The sequence below is a fragment of the Callithrix jacchus genome, chromosome 2 (assembly GCF_049354715.1).
Source record: "Callithrix jacchus isolate 240 chromosome 2, calJac240_pri, whole genome shotgun sequence".
Lineage (NCBI taxonomy): Eukaryota > Metazoa > Chordata > Mammalia > Primates > Cebidae > Callithrix > Callithrix jacchus.
In genome coordinates, this window is record NC_133503.1 from 72,410,981 (window position 1) to 72,429,898 (window position 18,918).

Here is an 18,918-nt window from a genome sequence, read left to right on the forward strand (position 1 = left end):
TATTGGCCGTTGGAAAATTCTTTTCCAAAAAACAGCTGGAACATGTTTCCTCCTGTCACATATGCGAGGAGCCATTTTCCTGCATCATCGCTGGAAGTAGGATCTATCACCACGTGCTCATCTCCATTCAAAGCAGCCATTGCTTAGGGTCGGTGGGTGGGAGAACAGGGCGCCACCCACCAATTCACAAACCTAAAGGGGCGCGGGTGTGCCAGGAACTCTTCCCGACATCTGCGTCCGCAGAAAGGAAGGAGACCTGGGAAGGGGCGGCTGTGCTCCCCACGCTAGCGTTCTCAGAGGGTCCCAGGCCCTGATGGGTGGGACCCGGTGAGGCCGGAGGGACGCGGGCAGGGTCCTGCGGGCGAGGCCGCCTCCTTTAGAGAGGCGCCCTTTATGATCAAAGCGCGAGCGAACCTGTTTTATTCGGGGTGGAAAACGCAAGGGAGAGAGGGGAGAATTAGCAAGAAAAAGAAAGAATGGGGGCCAGAGAGGGCAGGACCGGGAAGAAACCCAGGGTTCACGGAAGGGACGCAGAAAGCGGGGAGACGCGGAGCGAACCCAAGGCGCCGCCCCTCCCGGGCTGAAAGGAGGACTCATTTGCATATCCCCGCCCCTGGCCGCCCCGCCCCCGGACTTCAGCCCGCCTCCGAAGGCTGCTGCACCAGCACGTGGAGCAAACCCATTTTAAGAGCATCTCCACGGCAGAGAAAAGTGGAGTTTGTAGGGAAAGAAGTGGGAAGGCGACCGGAGAGAACTAGGCGACCGGAGTGAAGGCTGGGAGGAGAGGCGCGCGCCCCAGCACGCGAAAGGCGGTGCGGCGGACCCCACGCACGGGCGGCCGCAGGGGGCGTCACGGTGCAGCTGGAGGATCCAGGTGGCCTGCCTGGGGGACCAGCCTCCTCGCGTGAGTTCTGCTCGGGGAGAGGTGAGGGAGGGGAAAGAAGGCCAGGACTGTGTCGAGTGAGGGTCTGGGCAGTCTCAAGGAGGGCAGCCTTGGGGCTCGGGGGCGGGGGACGGCGCAGCCCTGAGGGACGAAGGAGGCCCGGGGGGCACGGCAGTGGGAGCTCCCGAAGGGTTCTGAGCCGAGCTCTTCCTGCTTATCCAGGAAGTTTAGACTTGGGTCTCACCTCAGGACATCTCATAACCTGTGTGTGAATAATATTCCATAACCTGAGAAAATTCGAAATCCAAAACATTTCAGATAAGGGTTATTCCACCTACATATTGGTTTCGTTTCTCCTGAGAACCTCGACTAATACAAAATGACCAAGCGGGATTTATCCCAGGAATTTATTATTTATTGAGACAGTCTTGCTCTGTCACCCAGGCTGAAGTGCAACTGTGTGATCTCAGCTTCCTGCAACCTCCATCTCCCGGGTTCAAGTCATTCTCCTGCCTCAGCATCCTGAGTAGCTGGGATTACAGGCGTGCACCACCATGCTCGGCTAATTTTGTATTTTTAGTAGAGGCAGGGGTTTCACCATGTTGGCCAGGCTGGTCTCGAACTCCTGACCTCAGGTGATCCGCCCGCCTTGGCCTCCCAAGGTGCTGGGATTACTGGTGTGAGCCACTGTGCCGGGCCTATTCCAGGAATTTAAATATTTATTTACCTCAACAATTTTCTTGCATTTCTAATTGTCTTATAAATATTTACACCTGTGGAGTCCATGTACTTATTTTTTACTGTATAGATAGGTGCAATTTATTTCCTGAAAACAAATACTGTACGAGAATGTGGTGGATGCAGAGATGTACTGCCTGGATCCCCCTTCGGGAGGACTTGCTGCCCAGTTGTGGGAGTTTGTTTAGCGTCTGGCTGGCTGCTTCAAGGTGTGCCTGAGCCAAAGAGAGTGCCCCCAGTGTTTCAGGGCCTTCCCGGGGGAGCCCCCTCATGTGCCTGAGGCCTGGGTGTAAAGATCTGGCCACCTCTTCTTGGCCCAGCCACCTCTGAGGGGCGATGTGTGTTCTGGCGTCCTGACTGGCTGGCTGAGGTTTTGCTGAGCCTGCACCTTGTTTTGACTTCTCCCTCTTCTCAAGCTTGTTTCTGCTTGCTTTTCTCATAAGTTTATTTATAAGACTCTAACAAGCATAAAAAGAGGTAGGGGCGAGGCCTACCCCTTTTTATAGGGGGTAGTAGCTCATGCCTGTAATTCCAGCACTTTGGGAGGCTGAGGCGGGCCAAGGTCAAGAGATCAAGATTATCCCTAATCGGTCCCTTGTATGCCTCAGGCCCTCCACTCCCTGCTCTGGGGTACCTGGCCTGTGACACAAAGTGCACATATTGTTTCAAACCCTCATTTTACTTAATTTATCAATATTTTGTAAAGCTATTTAAATGACAAAATAGGATCGTTTTACTACTTGAATATGGATCTTATTAATGTGTTTAAACAGTTGCATATTTTCTTAATTTTGCTCTAATAACTAATGTTTCTGTTTAATTCTTTGACTACCCCCTTTTTTTCTTTTTGGCAGACTTTCGCTCTGTCACCAGGCCAGAGTGCAGTGGCGTGATCCTGGCTCGCTGCAACCTCTGCCTCCTGGGTTCAAGTGGTTCTCCTGCCTCAGCCTCTCAAGTAGCTGGGACTACAGGTGCATGCCACCACGCCCAGCTAACTTTTTTATTTTTAGTAGAGATGAAGTTTCACCATGTTGGCCAGGGTGGTCTTGATCTCTTGACCTTGGCCTGGCTCAGCCTCCCAAAGTGCTGGAATTACAGGCATGAGCTACTACCCCCTATAAAAAGGGGTAGGCCTGGCCCCTACCTCTTTTTATGCTTGTTAGAGTCTTATAAATAAATTCCTACAAGTGGAATAGCTAGATCAAAGTGGAGGCATTTGGAGAAAGACTTTTTTTTGACACATGACACATTTTGCTTGTTTACGATGTTTTCCCTCCATCAGGGTGAAAGCTCCTTGAGGGCAGGGACTTTTGTCTTTGTCTGTATTCTCTGGAGACTCGAATTGTGCCTGTATGCAATAGCCACTCAATAAATGTTTTTGTTGCAGACTGGGTAGACATGAGTTAGATCTTTGATGCTTCTGAGAGTCTGGCTTGGGAAAGGGGATGCTAGGGAAAAACTGCTCCCTGCAATCTCCCCATTTTAATCTTTCCGTGTTGAAAAGTGCAGAGGAGCTGGATTCAGTGTGCTCAGTGACAGAGCCAGTGGGGCACAGAGGTGCCCAGGGCAGCCTTTGGAAAAGTGTAGAGGAATCTGGATTCCTGACTGCTGGCCTTTGGGCCTGGGTTGGGCCTAGGACCTTGAGACAGGACATACATATCTGGGGGAGTCACCTGCTAGTCACCAGCTCACTGAGGAACTGAAGAATATACTGTTCTTGGTCTGAAGGCACTTGGAGAAGGAGAGGAAGGAGGGAGGGGCTGAATCTCTTCCCGGCCCCATCTCTGCCAGTTCCCAGGCAGACCTGCCTACAAGACGTCAAAGGCCCAGGAGCCCTGCCTGGGATGGGGTCACCGTTTTGCAGCCATAAGTTTGGAGTGCTGGCTCCAGCAGAGGCATCTGGCCAGTGGCCTGATGCTGTGTCGGACATGGTTGTTGGTCGTGGAGGGCCTCTGGGCCGTCCTGAGCTCAGATCTTGGCTGCTGGCTGCCGGGGGTCCTGCTTCTGAAGCAGGGCCAGGGTGTCCTGCTTCTCAGTGGAGTGCAGCTGCTTCTGCTTCCCCGGCTTGAGCTTGGTGGGGTTTTGGATCACTTGGACAATCTCTGCCTTCCGCTCATTCTTCAGGCGACGTTTCACGTTCTTGGCTGGTGCCGTTTCTTCTCCTGGCAGCGCCTTTCCTTCTGTGAGGGGCAGAATCCTTGGCCATCTTCCTTTCCTGCTGTTCCTTCATCTTCCGCTGCCAGCATGTGTGGAGGTGCTTGTCCTGAACCATCTGGGAGAACCTTTCCTTGGAGTGGTCCTTCCACACCCACCCCAATTTGGGCCTCCCCTTCTGGATTATAGGAAACTCTTCTTCCCCCTCCTTCAACTTCTTGGATACTGGAGCCTGGGCTGAAGAACCTTTTTGCTTCTTTGCTCCATGACTGCCTCTCACCTCTCCCTGGCACTTGCTGACTGGGGTAAGGCTCTGGTGATCCTGGGCCCAGGTATAGCTGTTGCTGGGTACCCACCCCCCACCCCTGGGCAGCTCCTCTGGACTCTGGGCCCACTCCGAGGCTAGTTCTCCATGGCACTGAGAACACTTTGGTGCCTCCTCACTTGGCTTTGGCTGATATTGTGGGGATTCAGGACTTGACTCTGGCTGTCTTTGAGGTGACTGCTGGTGGAGATCTTGCTAATGCTGGGGGGACCCTGGGCTTGGCTCTGGCTGCCTTTGGGGGGACCCCAAACCTGCACCCTGCTGCAGACTGGGTGATCCTGGGCTTGTCTCTGGATGCCTTTGAGGGGGGGCTCAGGCTGGTTTGCTGAACATTTGGAGGAGACCTAGGCTTCCTTGTTTCTTCTGGGATGGTCTCGAACTCCACAAGAGCCAATCTCCTCTGCGGAACTGAGGCTCTCCGGCCATGGCTCTTGGGCCATGAGATCCACGGACCAGACACAAAGTTTCCAAACCCCTGCACAGGTGCACCACCCCCACCCCCACACCCCAGAGAAAAACTTTTGATTCTTAGTTCCAAAAGGCTCTCAGGTACTGGGCCTGGTTGCTCATGCCTGTAACCCAGCACTTTAGGAACTCAAGGCACGAGGATTACTTGAGGATAGGAGTTTGAGACCAGCCTAAGCAACATAGTGAGACCCTGCCTCTGCAAAAGAAACAAACAACCTCCCCAAAGCAAAGCAAAGCAAACGAACAAACCAAAAAGCCTCTCCCAGGGCCAGTACCCACTTTCCTTTCTCCTCTGGCAGTTTATGGCAGTGCCAGCTTCCTTACGCACCTGCCAGCCCTGAGTGTTATCTGTGTTTAAAACGTTTTCCCGTCTAAGAGGAATGACAGTGTTCTACTGCTCTAGTTTGCCCATTCGCCCTGCACACCCCCAGCCGCCTGCCTCTGTGGTTTCCCTGCTGGGGTACTGAAGGTCACCAGCCTTAAGGTTCTCCCTTCACTGAGGCCCGCACGCACTGACCACAAGGGGGCACTGCCCCCCCACCAATGTCCTCTGGTCACAGCCCTCCAGGACACTTGGCTGCTTTTCTGAGCCAAGGCTGCAAAGATCCACACAGACTTTACAATCAGTAAAGAGCATCAATATCCCCAGGCGGGGACTCAGGTTTCTACGGCGTTTTTGTCGCCTCCAGCTCTGGTCAGTTGGAGCATATGGTCAGTTGCTGGTGGGAAATATGCAGTTTGCAAAGGGGGCTACTGAGCCTCCTGCCTGAGGCGGGCGGGGTCGTTGGCCCCGCCGGGTTTAAGGCGAGTATGTGACAGGACTCCCGCCACCGCCTCCAGATCTGGGGCATCCCCCAGGGCTCCAGCAGAACGCGCTCCAAGAGCCACTGCTTCAGGGTCTCCAGCGGGCGCAGTTGGGGTGCCCGCCGAGCTCGTTTATGAGAAAGGGCAGCCGCAGAGCCCACGTCTGCAGGATGTGGCTGCGGGTGGGGAGCGGGTGGCGGCCACCGTTCTCGCCCTCCCTGGGCTGCCTGACCGTGGCTCCGCTGCGCCGGAGCCTGGCACCTCTCTGGCTCCTGTTGGGGGGTGTGAATGCAAGGTCTTTCCTGGGTGCTCCCAGGCCCGCAGATTCCCAGAGCGGGAGCCACCAGGGTGGCGAGGGACCCAGCTAGGACCCTGCTCATGGAGCGGCAGCCTCCTGGATCACGTCATCTCTTGCTCCTCACAGATACGTTAGGGAAAACGGAGGCTCCCAGCGCTGGGTTAACTCGCTGTATTGACGACGATTCCCTCCTGGGCCAGACTTCAGCGAGGCCCCTCTGAGCGTTGTCTCCACCAGGCCGTAGCCTTGGCCTATGGAGACTTGCACAAACACTAACAGTTACCAGCGCTGGAGGTCACACTCCTGAGATGACTCAGGCGCCCCTTAAATTGCCTGCCTGAGAAAACACGATGCTGCCAAAAGGATGTACTGTTTGTTCTGGCTGGCACCTGAGACAGGGCCTCTGTCTCCAGTCCGTCTGGGAGGATGACAGTTTCCAGTCAAGGTCGGGGAGCAGCACCGGGGCCTAACAGCACTCACTAACCCTTTGCAAGTTTTCGATTTCCTGAGCGCAGCACCCCCAACCCCTTCCCGATTCCCTCATTCTCCCTTTGAAACTCAAAGTCCCCTCCACAAACCCAAGTTCAGTGCAGCTCAGGCTAGACGCTTCCCTAGTGCAACAGGTGGTACTGATGAAAATCTTCCCTTACCCTTGACATTGAAGCTCGATTTTGTTTTTCTTTGACAGGGTCGCATAGTGAGTGGTAGAGTCACCATCCAACCCACTTCTGCCTGAACAACTCCCCCTCCCTCTTCCAAACCATCCTTCAGCTTCCCCTTGACCCCTACTCTCTCCCTTCAACCAGTAAACCTCTGCCGCCAACTGGAATCACTGCACCAGCTACTTCGAGCAGCAACAACCACTTGCAGGAAAAAAAATGTTTTCTGTCTTACTTTGTTCTTTTTCTGCCATGTTTTGCTCAGGCTTTATTTGGTCATCCTCTGATCCACTGTTAGGATATTTAAAAAAATTAATATGCCTTTTTTGAGCAGTTTTAGGTTTATAGAAAACTTGAGCTGAAAGTATACTTTCCACATACCCCTTCCTGCACAGTTTTCTCTTTATGAGCATCTCTCATTAGTGTGGTACACGTTCGAATTAATGAGCCAATATTAGTACGTTATCATTCACCAAAGTCCATCTTTGATGTTACGGTTTACTCCTTGTTGTATGTTTTATGGGCTTTGACAGATGCATAATGACGTGTATCCACCATTATGGAATCATACAGAATGTTTCACTGCCCTAAAAATGTCAGTGTTCTGGACTTTACCTATTCTAATAGGTGTGTAGTAGTATTTTTGTTTTAATTGTTTTCAATTTGTAATTCTCTAATGACATATCATTTTGATCATCTTTTGATATGCTTACTTGTCATCAGTATATATATTTTTTTGGTGAGGTGTCTGTTCAGATCTTTCACTCATTTTGTTGTTGTTGGTGGTTCTTTTTTCTTTTTTTTTTTCAACCTCTGCCTCCTGGGTTCAAGTGATTCTCCTGCCTCAGCCTCCTAAGTAGCTGGGATTACAGGTGCCTGCCACCACACCCAGGTAATTTTAATATTTTTTGTTTTGTTTTGTTTTGTTTTTTTTTTAGATGGAGTTTCGCTCTTGCTACCCAGGCTGGAGTGCAATGGTGTGATCTCGGCTCACCGCAACCTCCGTCTCCTGGATTCAGGCAATTCTCCTGCCTCAGCCTCCTGAGTAGCTGGGATTATAGGCACACGCCACCATGCCCAGCTAATTTTTTGTATTTTTAGTAGAGACAGGGTTTCACCATGTTGACCAGGATGGTCTCAATCTGTTGACCTCATGATCCACCCACCTTGGCCTCCCAAAGTGCTGGGATTACAGGCGTGAGCCACTGTATCCAGCCATCTCTTGCCTGTTTTAAACTTGAATTGCTGCTTTATTTTTGAATTTGAAGAGTTCTTAGTATATTTTGGATACAAGTCATTTATCTGATGAGTATTTTATAAATATTTTTTTCCAGTTGGTGGTTTGTCTTTTCATTCTTTTAACAGTGTCCTTTGAAGGGTAGAAGTTTTAATTTTTATGAAGTCCAACTTAATTTTTTTCATAGATCCTGCTTTTGAGCCTTGTGTACAAAAAGCCATCATTGAACCCAGGGTCACCTACATTTTCTCCTGTTGTCTACTAGGAGTTTTATAATTTTGCAATTTACACATCTAGCTCTGTGGTCCATTTGAGTTAATTTTTGTGAAACATCAAGGTCTGTGTCTCGATTTTTTTTTTTTTAAACAGAGTCTCCTTGAAATGTCACCCGGGCTGGAGTGCAGTGGAGCAATCTCGGCTCACTGCAACCTCCACCTCCCGGGTTCAAGTGATTCTCCTAATTCAGCCTCCTGAGTAGCCAGGATTACGAGCACTCACCATCACACCCAGCTAATTTTTGTATTTTTAGTAGAGACGGGGGTTTACCATGTTGTCCAGGCTGGTCTTGAAGTCCTGACCTCGTGATTTGCTTGCCTTGGCCTCCCAAAGTGCTGGGATTACAGGTGTGAGGCACCACACCCGGCCTAGATTCTTTTTTTTTGTATGTGATGTCCAGTGGTTCTGGCACCATTTCTTTAAAATGCTCTCTTTGCTGCTTTGTCAAGGATCGTTTGACTGTATTTGTGGGAGTCTATTTCCAGGCTCACATATTCTGTTCCCTTTCTCTATCTGTTTGTTCTTTTGCTGATACTTTACTGTCTTGATTATCGTAGCTTTATGGCAAGTCTTTTTTTTTTTTTTTTGAGACAGAGTTTCACTCTTGTTACCCAGGCTGGAGTGCAATGGTGCGATCTCGGCTCACCGCAACCTCTGCCTCCTGGATTCAAGTGATTCTCCTGCCTCCACCTCCCGAGTAGCTGGGATTACAGGCATCCATCAGTATGCCCAGCTAACTTTTTGTATTTTTAGTAGCGATGGGGTTTCACCATGTTGGCCAGGCTGCTCTCAAACTCCTGACCTCAGGTGATCTGCCCGCCTCGGCCTCTACTCCATTGCAGTGGCCCCCAGGGTACGCCCCACACTCGCTCATAGGCTACCATGCCGGACCCCTTTTAATCTTGCATAGAAAATGAAGTATATAAAGCACATTATTAAAATATTTACAGTTTATACTTTAATTATAAGATTACACTTCCCTGTGCTTATAACACTAATGATGATATTCGTGAAAGTTATGTATTTTTTAAAATATAAGATTGGCACCAAAGGAGAAACCAGTGTACAACTTGGTTTTCAGGCCAGCAGTTCTCAAAAGTTCAGAGCCATCAATGCACTCCTCTTGCACAAACACCCACCCCACCACCAACCCTGCCTCCATTGGCTTTATTAAGGGAATTTATTTTGTTTAAGAGAAGATGCAGTGCTTGCCAGATGTATTTAGTGAAGTCCCTGATATTTTAACCTCAGTCGTGGGTTACAATGAGGATTCTTCAGTTACATTCACTTTGTGGACCCCTGGGAATCCCCATTCGTGTTGCGATCACACTGGGGTGCCCCAGTCCCTCTGTTTGTCCTAGTTTCAGTCTGTTGGAGCCACTTACTTTTCTCCTTGCACCAGAACAAACGACACTGGAGGAAGGGCTAGCAGGACTCTTCTTCTTCTTAATAAAATGACAAAAAAGAATATTTTAATAGATACAGAAATACATTTGGCAAATCCAACATTCATTGTGATAAAAAACAAAATCCAGCACACTACTAATGAAAAAAAATGGAATTCTGCTAAAAGTCACCTGTGAAAACCTACAGCTAACATTATAATTAATGGTGAAAGACTCAGTGCTTTACTGGCAAGTTTGAGAACGGGACAGTAATTTTCTCTTTTAACACTCTATTCAATACTGTACTGCAGATCTCAGCCAGTACTAATATTTACTAAAAACTTAGAACCAATTAGCAAGTTTATCTGTGTCAAAAGATACAAAATCAGCATGAAAATTGAATTGTATTTTTATACTAGCCATCAGCAATATAAAAATTAAGAAAACAATTCAATTTATAATAGCATTTTAGAAGGAAATACTGATACATAAATTTAACAGAAGAGGCCGGGCGACTCCTGTAATCTGAGCACTTTGGGAGGCTGAGGCAGGTAGATCACAAGGTCAAGAGACTGAGATCATCCTTGCCAACTGGGTGAAACCCCGTCTCTATTAAAAACACAAATTAGCTAGGTGTGGTGTCTCATGCCTGTAGTCCCAGCTGCTCAGGAGGCTGAGGCAGAGTCGCTTGAAGCTTGAACCTCTGGTGGAGGTTTCAGGGAACCAAGATTGGGCTACTGCAGTCCAGCCTGGGAAACTCCGCCTCAAAAAAAATTTTTTTAACAAATGAAATGAAAGGATTTTACACCGAAAGTTCTTTCAATGCTAAAAGAAATCATACACCAAAAGTTCTTTCAATGCTAAAAGAAATCACACACCGAAAGTTCTTTCAATGCTAAAAGAAATCATCAAAGAACTATATAAATAAGAAGACACCCAATGTTAAGCCATGACATTGTAAAGAGCATAATACTTCACAAATTGATCCACGGATTCAATAAAATACCTTGAAATTATCAACATTTTTTATATAAATGGACAAGCTTTCTCAAAATCTGTATGTATATGTAAAGGAAAAAAGCACATAACAAACTTTACAAAAAGTAACAAAATTCTATTATTTAAACTTACGAAAATCAGTTTTTTTTATTTTACTGCAAAGTAACAGGAATCAAGCCTGTGGTAGTGGCACACGGATAGGTTCATGTCGACTAACGAAATAGAAAGTTTTATAAATAAGCACATGCATTTATGTAATGCAGTTTTAACAAAGGGGCCAAAAAATTTCTGAGAATAACAACATCCTTTCAATAAATGATGCCAAGAAAATTTAATACTGACCTGCCAAAGAATGAAGTTGAACTCCTAACTTAAATCACACATTAAAAAAAAAAACCCAAGGGACTGCACATGCAAATGTAAGGGTTAAAACCAAAGAATTTTTATGAGAAATATTAAATTTTATAATCTTGGATTAGGCAATGATATTTTGGATTTACACCAAAGGACAATAAAAATCAAGTTTGATGAACTGTACTTCATTAAACTTAAAATGTTTTGCTCTTCAAACACCATAAAAATATAAAAATATGAATTATTGAATGGGAGAAACCACTCCAAAATCTCATTTAATGTCAGATTTTTAGTCTTAAAATTGAGTAAGTAAATTTTTGTGCCTAAAACCACCCAGCAGGTGGTAGTGTGTTCTGGCAGTGCTGGCACACTGATAGTCTGTTAGGACATACATAAGATCTCGCCTGCACATGGCTGAGACGCCAACATAATTGAAGTACACCAGTTTCCGCCAGCACTGAGATGCTGAAGCACTGTGGGAAACAGCTTTCCTCGTGGAATATTATGGAGACATGTGAGGGCACGGCTCCTGATCTGACAGGGCTGTGATGATGTGTTTTGCTGGAATAGCACTAAACCCTCACGGGTAGGTAGAAATCACCCTATTTGGAGCAACTGTTTGTTAGGATTGGGGGTGTGGAAAAGCAGTAGAGCTGACAGCTACGTGGAAGCTTTGGAGGTAAGTAGTTAAAACAATACAAACAGTAGCAATGTGCAAAGACACTCATGGCCTAGTGTAAAGTTAAAACAACGTCGAGGTGTTTTCTTTGAAATTTCTAAAAGTATGGGAACCGGAACTTTTCTCCTAATCAAGTTGTCACTGGTGACTAATGGAGGCCAAATTCCTTCGGGAGTGGGACGATGGGTTACTGAATGGGGAAAGCTCTAAAACAGAGTCCAAGGGAGTCTTCCAGACTCAGGTCTGCTTCTTGTGCCCACGCTGATTATCTCAGGTTCTTGTCTGTGAAAATTTCTTTTCTTTCTTTTTTTTTTTTTTTATAAACGGAGTCTTGCTCTGTCACCCAGGATGGAATGCAGTGACGCTATCTTGGCTCACTGCAATCTTCACCTCCTAGGTTCTAGCAATTCTCCCACCTCAGGCTCCCAAGCAGCTGGGATTACAGGAGCCTGCCACCACACCCAGTTAATTTTTTTTATTTTTGTAGAGATGGAGTTTCACCATGTTGTCCAGCCTGGTCTCGAACTGACCTCAGGTGATCCACCCGCCTTGGCCTCCCGAAGTGCTGGGATTACAGACATGAGCCACAGCACCCAGCTGAAAATTTCTTTATGCCCACATTCATACCAGCCCAGTGCTGACCATGTTTGGGGGCATAATGCTCTTTTGCCTTTGTCCAAGGAGATGAAGTTGAACCCATCAAATAGCTGTTTACTCATCTCCTGCCTGGAGCTCTGCAGAGAGTGCCCAACACCTGGGCCAAGGGGCATCAATGGCCTGCCTGGCTGTCTTCACAGAGAGACACCTCCAGCCGAGCTCCTGGGATGGATCCTTTCTGTGTCTGCTTGGGTGCTGAGCCAGCCTTCCTCACCACCTCTCAACCCTGTAGGGAAGGAGATTTTCTCCCTGCCCTGAGACTTAGGTGACAGGCCTGCAGAACTTGGTTCTGTCTGTATTCCCTGAATCAGGCAAAACCCACCTTCTTTACTTCTCAGGATGCCCTAGCATCTTAGCTATGCACCTCTCAGGACCTGCAGATCTCAGGGCAACAGGGGATGTGAGGAAGTCACTGGGGGCTCCAAGGTGGAGGATGCCAAGCAGTGGAGAGGGATCCCAAGCTCTAGCTGGAGCAGAGACAAAGGTCCCACCCAACGCTGGAAGCCACACCCTCCTCTCCGACTGCCAGGACTGTCTTTTATTTAAGGACAGCACAGCCCGGAGCTGGCTCCTGCTCACTGTACAGCTGTACTGTGTGTGTCCCTGTACAGTGAGCCCTGTCCTGCTCTGTAGGGTGGCAGTCATGGCAGTGCCTGTCTCAGGCACTGTGGTGAGAACAGGGGAGCTGCTGTTCCATCTTTTACCCTTCCTTACCACCGTCACCACTACTATCGCCACCACCATCACTGCCACCACCATCATCATAATCATCTGGGTTATTCTTCCTCATGGAATTAAATGATAGAAGACCTAGATTTTATTTCTAGCTCTGTTGATTTATAGCGAGGAATGACCTTAGGTGGATTATGAAACCTCTCCATGGTTCTAAAATGGGAAAACCGATTACTTCCCTCTGACTCTGAATGTGCTTTGTCTACTGTGGAGTCCTAAATACAGGCAGTGAATTATTGCAGTGCTCTCTGCTATCTGAACAGACATCACCCACCGCTTTGTAAAATAATCGGCAATTTTGGGTATGAAGATTTACAAATCCTGGAAGAAAATAATTAAGGCTTATGCTTTGGTGTAAGTCTTCTTGCACAGAATTGTTCAGGAAGTATGTTTACTAAAACATGCTGATATATTGAAAGAATGTAAATTCTTAATTTACTCGCTGAGGACCTGAGGAATTGTAATTTTTGTTAGGTCAGAGACCTGCAGCTTTCACTGGGAATCCTTGAATCATTGCCTTTCTGCCTCATGTTCCCCACCATTGGCTCCCAGCATTGTCCTCTGCAGAGTGCAAGATCACAAATGGTGAGAATAGACTGCCAGGAAATGGGATCTGGCCCCCAGCGGGGACTCAGGACACCTAAGGGAACCACAGACTTCCCCTCTGCTGGTGTCTCCAAGGTGTCAGATATCTCTTTTCCTCCTTAGTGTTAGGAAATACTGAATTCCATTGACAAGAGAGAAATCCACATTTGTATTATCATAATTTACATAATATATTGAAGGGAAATTTTTAATCTAAAATTTCAAGATTGCACTGAGATCTTCTCTGGGTAAAATGTCACTGGTAAACAGGAGGCCTCTTTGAATGTTCTGGTCTCTTTTAATACCTAAACATTTGTCACTGTTTAATGAGCTTCATTTATAACATATGTGTCCATCACAGCCCCCCTTTAGGCCACTCTAGTCACTTCTGTGGCACTTGGGATGATTTTTTTTTGAGATGGACTCTTGCTCTTTTTGTCCAGGCTGGAGTGCAATGGCGAGATCTTGGCTCACCACAAACTTTGCTCCCAGGTTCAAGTCATTCACCTGCCTCAGGCTCCCGAGTAGCTGAGATTATAGGCATGTGAACCACACCCGGCTAATTTTGTATTTTTAGTAGCGATGGGGTTTCTCTGTCTTGCTCAGGCTGGTCTTGAACTCCTGACCTCAAGTGATCTGCCCACCTCAGCCCCCAAAAGTGCTGGGATTACAGGTGTAAGCCACCACACCTGGCCAAGGGGTAATTAACTCTTGTATGTTTATTCATAAAAAGATACTGAGAACAATCCCTGAAATTCATTATTCTCATTGAAAGTATGTAACTCCACGGAGACCTTGCCCAACATTAGGCCCTTTTCTCTTCATTCACAATCTTCAGCTTTAGGCCTAAAACAGTGCTATGGGGACCACGGTGTGCATCTGCATCACCTGGGGATCATGTTAAGGTGCACGGCCTGACTCGGGGGTCCAGATTCTGCATTTCTAACACGCTTCCAAGTGGGGCCAAAACTTTGTCCCAGATCACACTTTGAGTAGCAAGAACATAAACTTCTTGTGGATTGGCCTCAAAATAATTCCTCTTTAATTTTATGCCCAGAAAATCCACATTATACTTATATAATTTTGTAATGCAGAAACAAATGTTTAAGATGAGCCATTTCTAACTACTTTGAAATAATTTTGATTCTTTTTCTCTTGAAGTACCCAAACTCGGCAGCTGGGAGCGTTTGAAATAAAAGATGATGAGTTGGCCAGGCACAGTGGCTCACACCTGTAATCCCAGCACTTTGAGAGGCCAAGGCGGGTGGGTAACGAGGTCAGGAATCGAGACCATCCTGGCTAGCATGGTGAAACCCCTTCTCTGCTAAAAATACAAAAAATTAGCTGGGCGTAGTGGTATGCACCTGTAGTCCCAGCTACTTGGGAGGTTGAGGCAGGAGAATCACTTGAACCCAGGAGGTGGAGGTTGCAGTCATCCGAGATAATGCCACTGCATTCCAGCCTGGATGAGACTCTGACTCAAAAAAAAAAAAAAAAAAAACCAAAAAACCAAACACAAACAAACATACCCAAAGTCGTCATTTTCTTTTTTTTTGAGATGGAGTCTTACTCTGTTGCCCAGGCTGGAGTGCAGTGGTATCATCTCCGCTCACTGCAAACTCCTCCTCCCAGGTTCAAGTGATTCTCTTGCCTCAGCCTCCTGAGTAGCTGGGATTACAGGTGTGTGCCACTACACCAGGCTAATTTTAGTATTTATAGTAGAGACAAGGTTTCACCATGTCGGTCAGGCTGGTCTCAAACTCCTGCCTCCCAAAAGTTCTGGGATTACAGGCTTGAGCCACCGTGCCTGGCCATCTCATCATCTTTTATTTCTGCCTCCATTTCAGCCTCATATTCCCTTCTCCTATTTTAACCTGTTCCACAAACAGAAGGCAAAATGAATACATCGAGCATTACACGAGCACAATTGCATGTAGAGTTTTGCCTTTCAAATGTTAAATAATATCTTAACTGTCTTGAACTTATGTAATAATTTATGCCTTACGAAGGGCTTGTGTGCACTTATTTCATGTGTTTCTTTCTTTCTCTCTCTCTCTCTTTTTTTTTTTCTTTTTTGAGGCGGCATCTCACTCTGTTGCCCAGGCTGGAGTGCAGTGGCGCAATCTCAGCTCACTGCAACTTCCAGCTCCAGGGTTCAAGCAATTCTCCTGCCTCAGCCTCCCGTGTAGCTGGGACTACAGGTGTGCACCACCATGCCCAGCTAATTTTTGTATTTTTAGTAGAGATGGGGTTTCACTCTGTTGGCCAAGATGATCTCAAGCTCTTGACCTTGTGAACTGCCCACCTCAGCCTCCCAAAGTGCTGGGATTACAGGCGTGAGCCACTACATCCGGCCGACATGAACCTATTTTTATAAATTAGTCCAAACACAGGGTAGACTATTGCTCCTTTTGCTTTATGTTATTCTATACACTTGGGAAAAATAAAATTACAAATCTCCCTCCCTGAAACTTTCTCATTGGGAATGAGGCGCTACTCATTGGTTTTTCACAGACTCCCAGGGTTCACAGCTGGGATCAGCGCAGTAGCTGCTGTTTCCGGTGCAGATGCCCAGCGTGACCTCAGACATCGGCTGTGGCTACGTGAACGTGTCTTGCACAATGAGCATTGCCTGGGGAGAGTGAGAAGCCTGTGGCTGAGCTGGGACACAGGAGACAGGTGTGGGCTCTGGCAGGCCAGTCTCAAGTTTGGCCACCAGCCCCACACAGCACAGAGGTGCCTGCTGTCACCTATGAAGAGGGTAAGCCCAGTCTGTCTGTTGTCCTGGGCCCCCTGGCTTTCTGTGCCACTCTAGCACCATCTACTGGCCACTTGGGCCTCAGTTCCTCCAGCTGACAGGCTAGAGGCTGATGTTAGGGCAGCCCGTGCTGACAGCCTGGAGCCCTGTGCTGAGGGCTCTGTGTGGACTGACTGGTCGCATGGGAGTTTGGGGGAGAAGGAGCTCTGCCTTCCCACTGGGGCCCAGAGATTCTGGGTAACCTGCCAAGGTCACAGGATGAAAGAGCCAGGATACACTCAGAGCCTCCCTGAAGACTCCCCACCATGCCACTGGCCCAGCTCACAGCTAGACAGCCTCCTGGAGGAGCGGGAACCCTGGGAGAGGGGCAGGAAACACCACCGTGTGCCGAGCCCATTGATGCATCATTGTGCTTTACCCTCAAGGCAGTACCTGTATCATTCCCATCCACAGAGGAGGAGCCCGAGGCCCAGAGAAGACCACAGAAGCTACTGAGTGATGTGGCTAGCCTAGCTCTAGTGCTGGGTGAAAGGGGTGGAGGGGAAAGGAGGAGGAAGACAGAGAGGGAGGGAGAAATGGGGAGATGGCAGGGAGAGGGGAAGAAATTCAGAAGAGAACCCAGGAGGGGGAATGGAAAGGTTAGGACAGGTCAGTGGGAAGAAGTGGATAGTTTAGTGGGAGGAGGTGGACAGGTCAGTGGGAGGGGGTGGAGAGGTTAGTGGGAGGAGGTGGATGTGTCAGTGGTGGGGTGGATGGTTTAGGGATGGGGTGTATGGTTTATCGGGAGGAGGTGAATGGTTTAGTGGGAGAAGGTCGATGGTTTAGTGGGAGAAGATCGATGGTTTAGTGGGAGGAGGTGGATAGTTTAGTGGAGGAGGTGGGTAGTTTAGTGGGAGGAGGTGGATGGTTTAGTGGGGGTGTGGATGGTTTAGTGGGGTGGTGGGTGGTTTAGTGGGAGGGGGTGGATGGTTTAGTGAGAGAAGGTGGGTGGTTTAGTGGGAGCAGGTGGGTGGTTTATTGGGTGGGGGTGGATGGTTTAGTGTGAGGAAGTGGATGGTTTAGTGGGAGGGGTGGATGGTTTAGTGGGAAGAGGTGGATGCTTTAGTGGGAGGAGGTGGGTGGTTTAGTGGGTGGGGGGTGGATGGTTTAGTGTGAGGAAGTGGATGGTTTAGTGGGAGGGGTGGATGATTTAGTGGGAGGAGGAGGATAGTTTAGTGGAGGAGGTGGATGCTTTAGTGGGAGGAGATGGATGCTTTAGTGGGAGGAGGTGGGTGGTTCAGTGGGAGGGGGTGGGTGGTTCAGTGGGAGGGTGTGGGTGGTTTAGTAGGAACAGGTGGATGGTTTAGTGGGAGGAGGGTATGAGCTTTCTCTGAGCCTCCCAGCATCTCTGATGGACACACAGGCCTATTTCTTGTGCTCAGGAGCCAGGGCCTCAGGCCTTGGGCATGCTGCTCATAGTCAGGTCCCAGGGAGGGTGAGGGGGAGGTCTCCTAGGTCCTGCTGAGGCCCCCACCTTTGTACAGGTTCCACCTGCCTGTGGGCTTCTGGTGCCAACAGCCATGCCCTGGGAGCCCAAGCTGGGCATCCTCTGATCAAGTTCAAGGGGACAGCATATTTGACATGGTGGGCTGATAGGTGCCCCTCCCCCCACTGCCCTCAGAGCCAGCTGGTGGGCACCAGCTTCCTCCCTGCAGCTGCCCTTGGAGAGGCCAACAGTAGGGGCAGGGAGGCAAATAGTAGACCTGCCCCTAACCTCGACAGACCACCTGGGAGCAGAGGGCAGCAGCAGGCAGATGGCGAAACGGAGGCACTGAGCACTTCATTAACAGTGCACAGAGTTGGCCTCAGAGTCAGTGCCTCCAACCATCATGCCACTCTGCCTACAGGAGGGACCTGGAACCTTGACCCCTGCCCACGCCCACTCTGGAAGCCTCAGTCAGCAGTTCCAGGAGCATTGCCTGGCCTCCAGCATCGCCAGGATGGGGCTGTGCTCTTGGATGTGTCTCCCTCTTCCTGTAAGTCACACACACCCCCAGGGCCAAGGCTTCCCATCCCTGCACTCAGCCTCACTCCAATTCGTGGCCTTCTTAGTGAGGCCGGACCCACCCATGTTCACCTGATCCAAGGGTGCAGCCTCCCACCCACCTCTTGCCCCAGCTCCTGCTGCTGGGCAGACCCTGCAGGCTCTGCTCACATATCCATCTCTGTTGGGCATGACCTCCACCCTCCCTTCCCTGTGCTGTGTTTGGCACTGTGGGGCAGACCCCGGGGGCTCCAAGTCATCCTTCCCTGCTCAGAAGCCAGGAGGGACCTCCAAGTTCCCAGGTGCTGCAGGGAGAAGTTGTGAGCACCTTACCATGTATTGGGCAGGGCCTGGGAAACACCATCTTAGTCACGCCTCACAGCCCCAGACAGGGACACTATTTCAGCCCCCATTCTACCGATGATAAAACCGCTGACAAAAAAAGGCTCAGAGGTAAAGTGACTTGTGCAATGTCACATGACTCTGAGTGGCAAAATTCAGACTCAGGTCTGATCACTCCAAGCAGACACCTGCACCAGAACCTCTCGGGGACTTTGGTTCTAGTGAGGATTTGTATGGAGGGGCACTCAGGAACCTGGGTCTTTATAAGAACCACCCCGCATACAGTGCGCCTTGAGAAGCACCTTTCTCCTTGTGATGGGCAGGGGGCTGAGTGTCTCAGGCCACCTGGCCTCAGCTCAGAGAGCACTGGCCACAAGGGATGGGCATGGCACGCTTTCGGCAGGAACAGGCACCAGCCGGCAGCGGGGTTGGTACCCAGAACCCCGCCACAGTCGGAGGTCCCAGTGTGGCCACCCCGTGCGTCAAAGCTGCCTCCTGAAGCAAACAGAACTGCCCTTTTGTGGCTAGTGAGAGTGGAGGGCCAGGGAGCCCAGGAAGTCAC

At 49.0% G+C, this 18,918-nt stretch overlaps 1 protein-coding gene and 1 pseudogene across 1 annotated transcript in view; one reads left to right on the forward strand and one right to left on the reverse strand.

Annotated features, from left to right (window-relative positions):
- The first annotated feature begins 630 nt into the window (after window positions 1-630).
- Window positions 631-18,918, forward strand: part of LOC103790477 (uncharacterized) — a 59,174-nt gene continuing 40,886 nt past the window's right edge. Inside the window, exon 1 of the mRNA XM_078364796.1 lies at window positions 631-904. The gene's annotated coding sequence lies outside the window, so the exon portion shown is untranslated. The remainder of the gene's footprint in view (window positions 905-18,918) is intronic.
- LOC100393483 (coiled-coil domain-containing protein 86-like) lies at window positions 3,590-6,366 on the reverse strand (annotated as a pseudogene).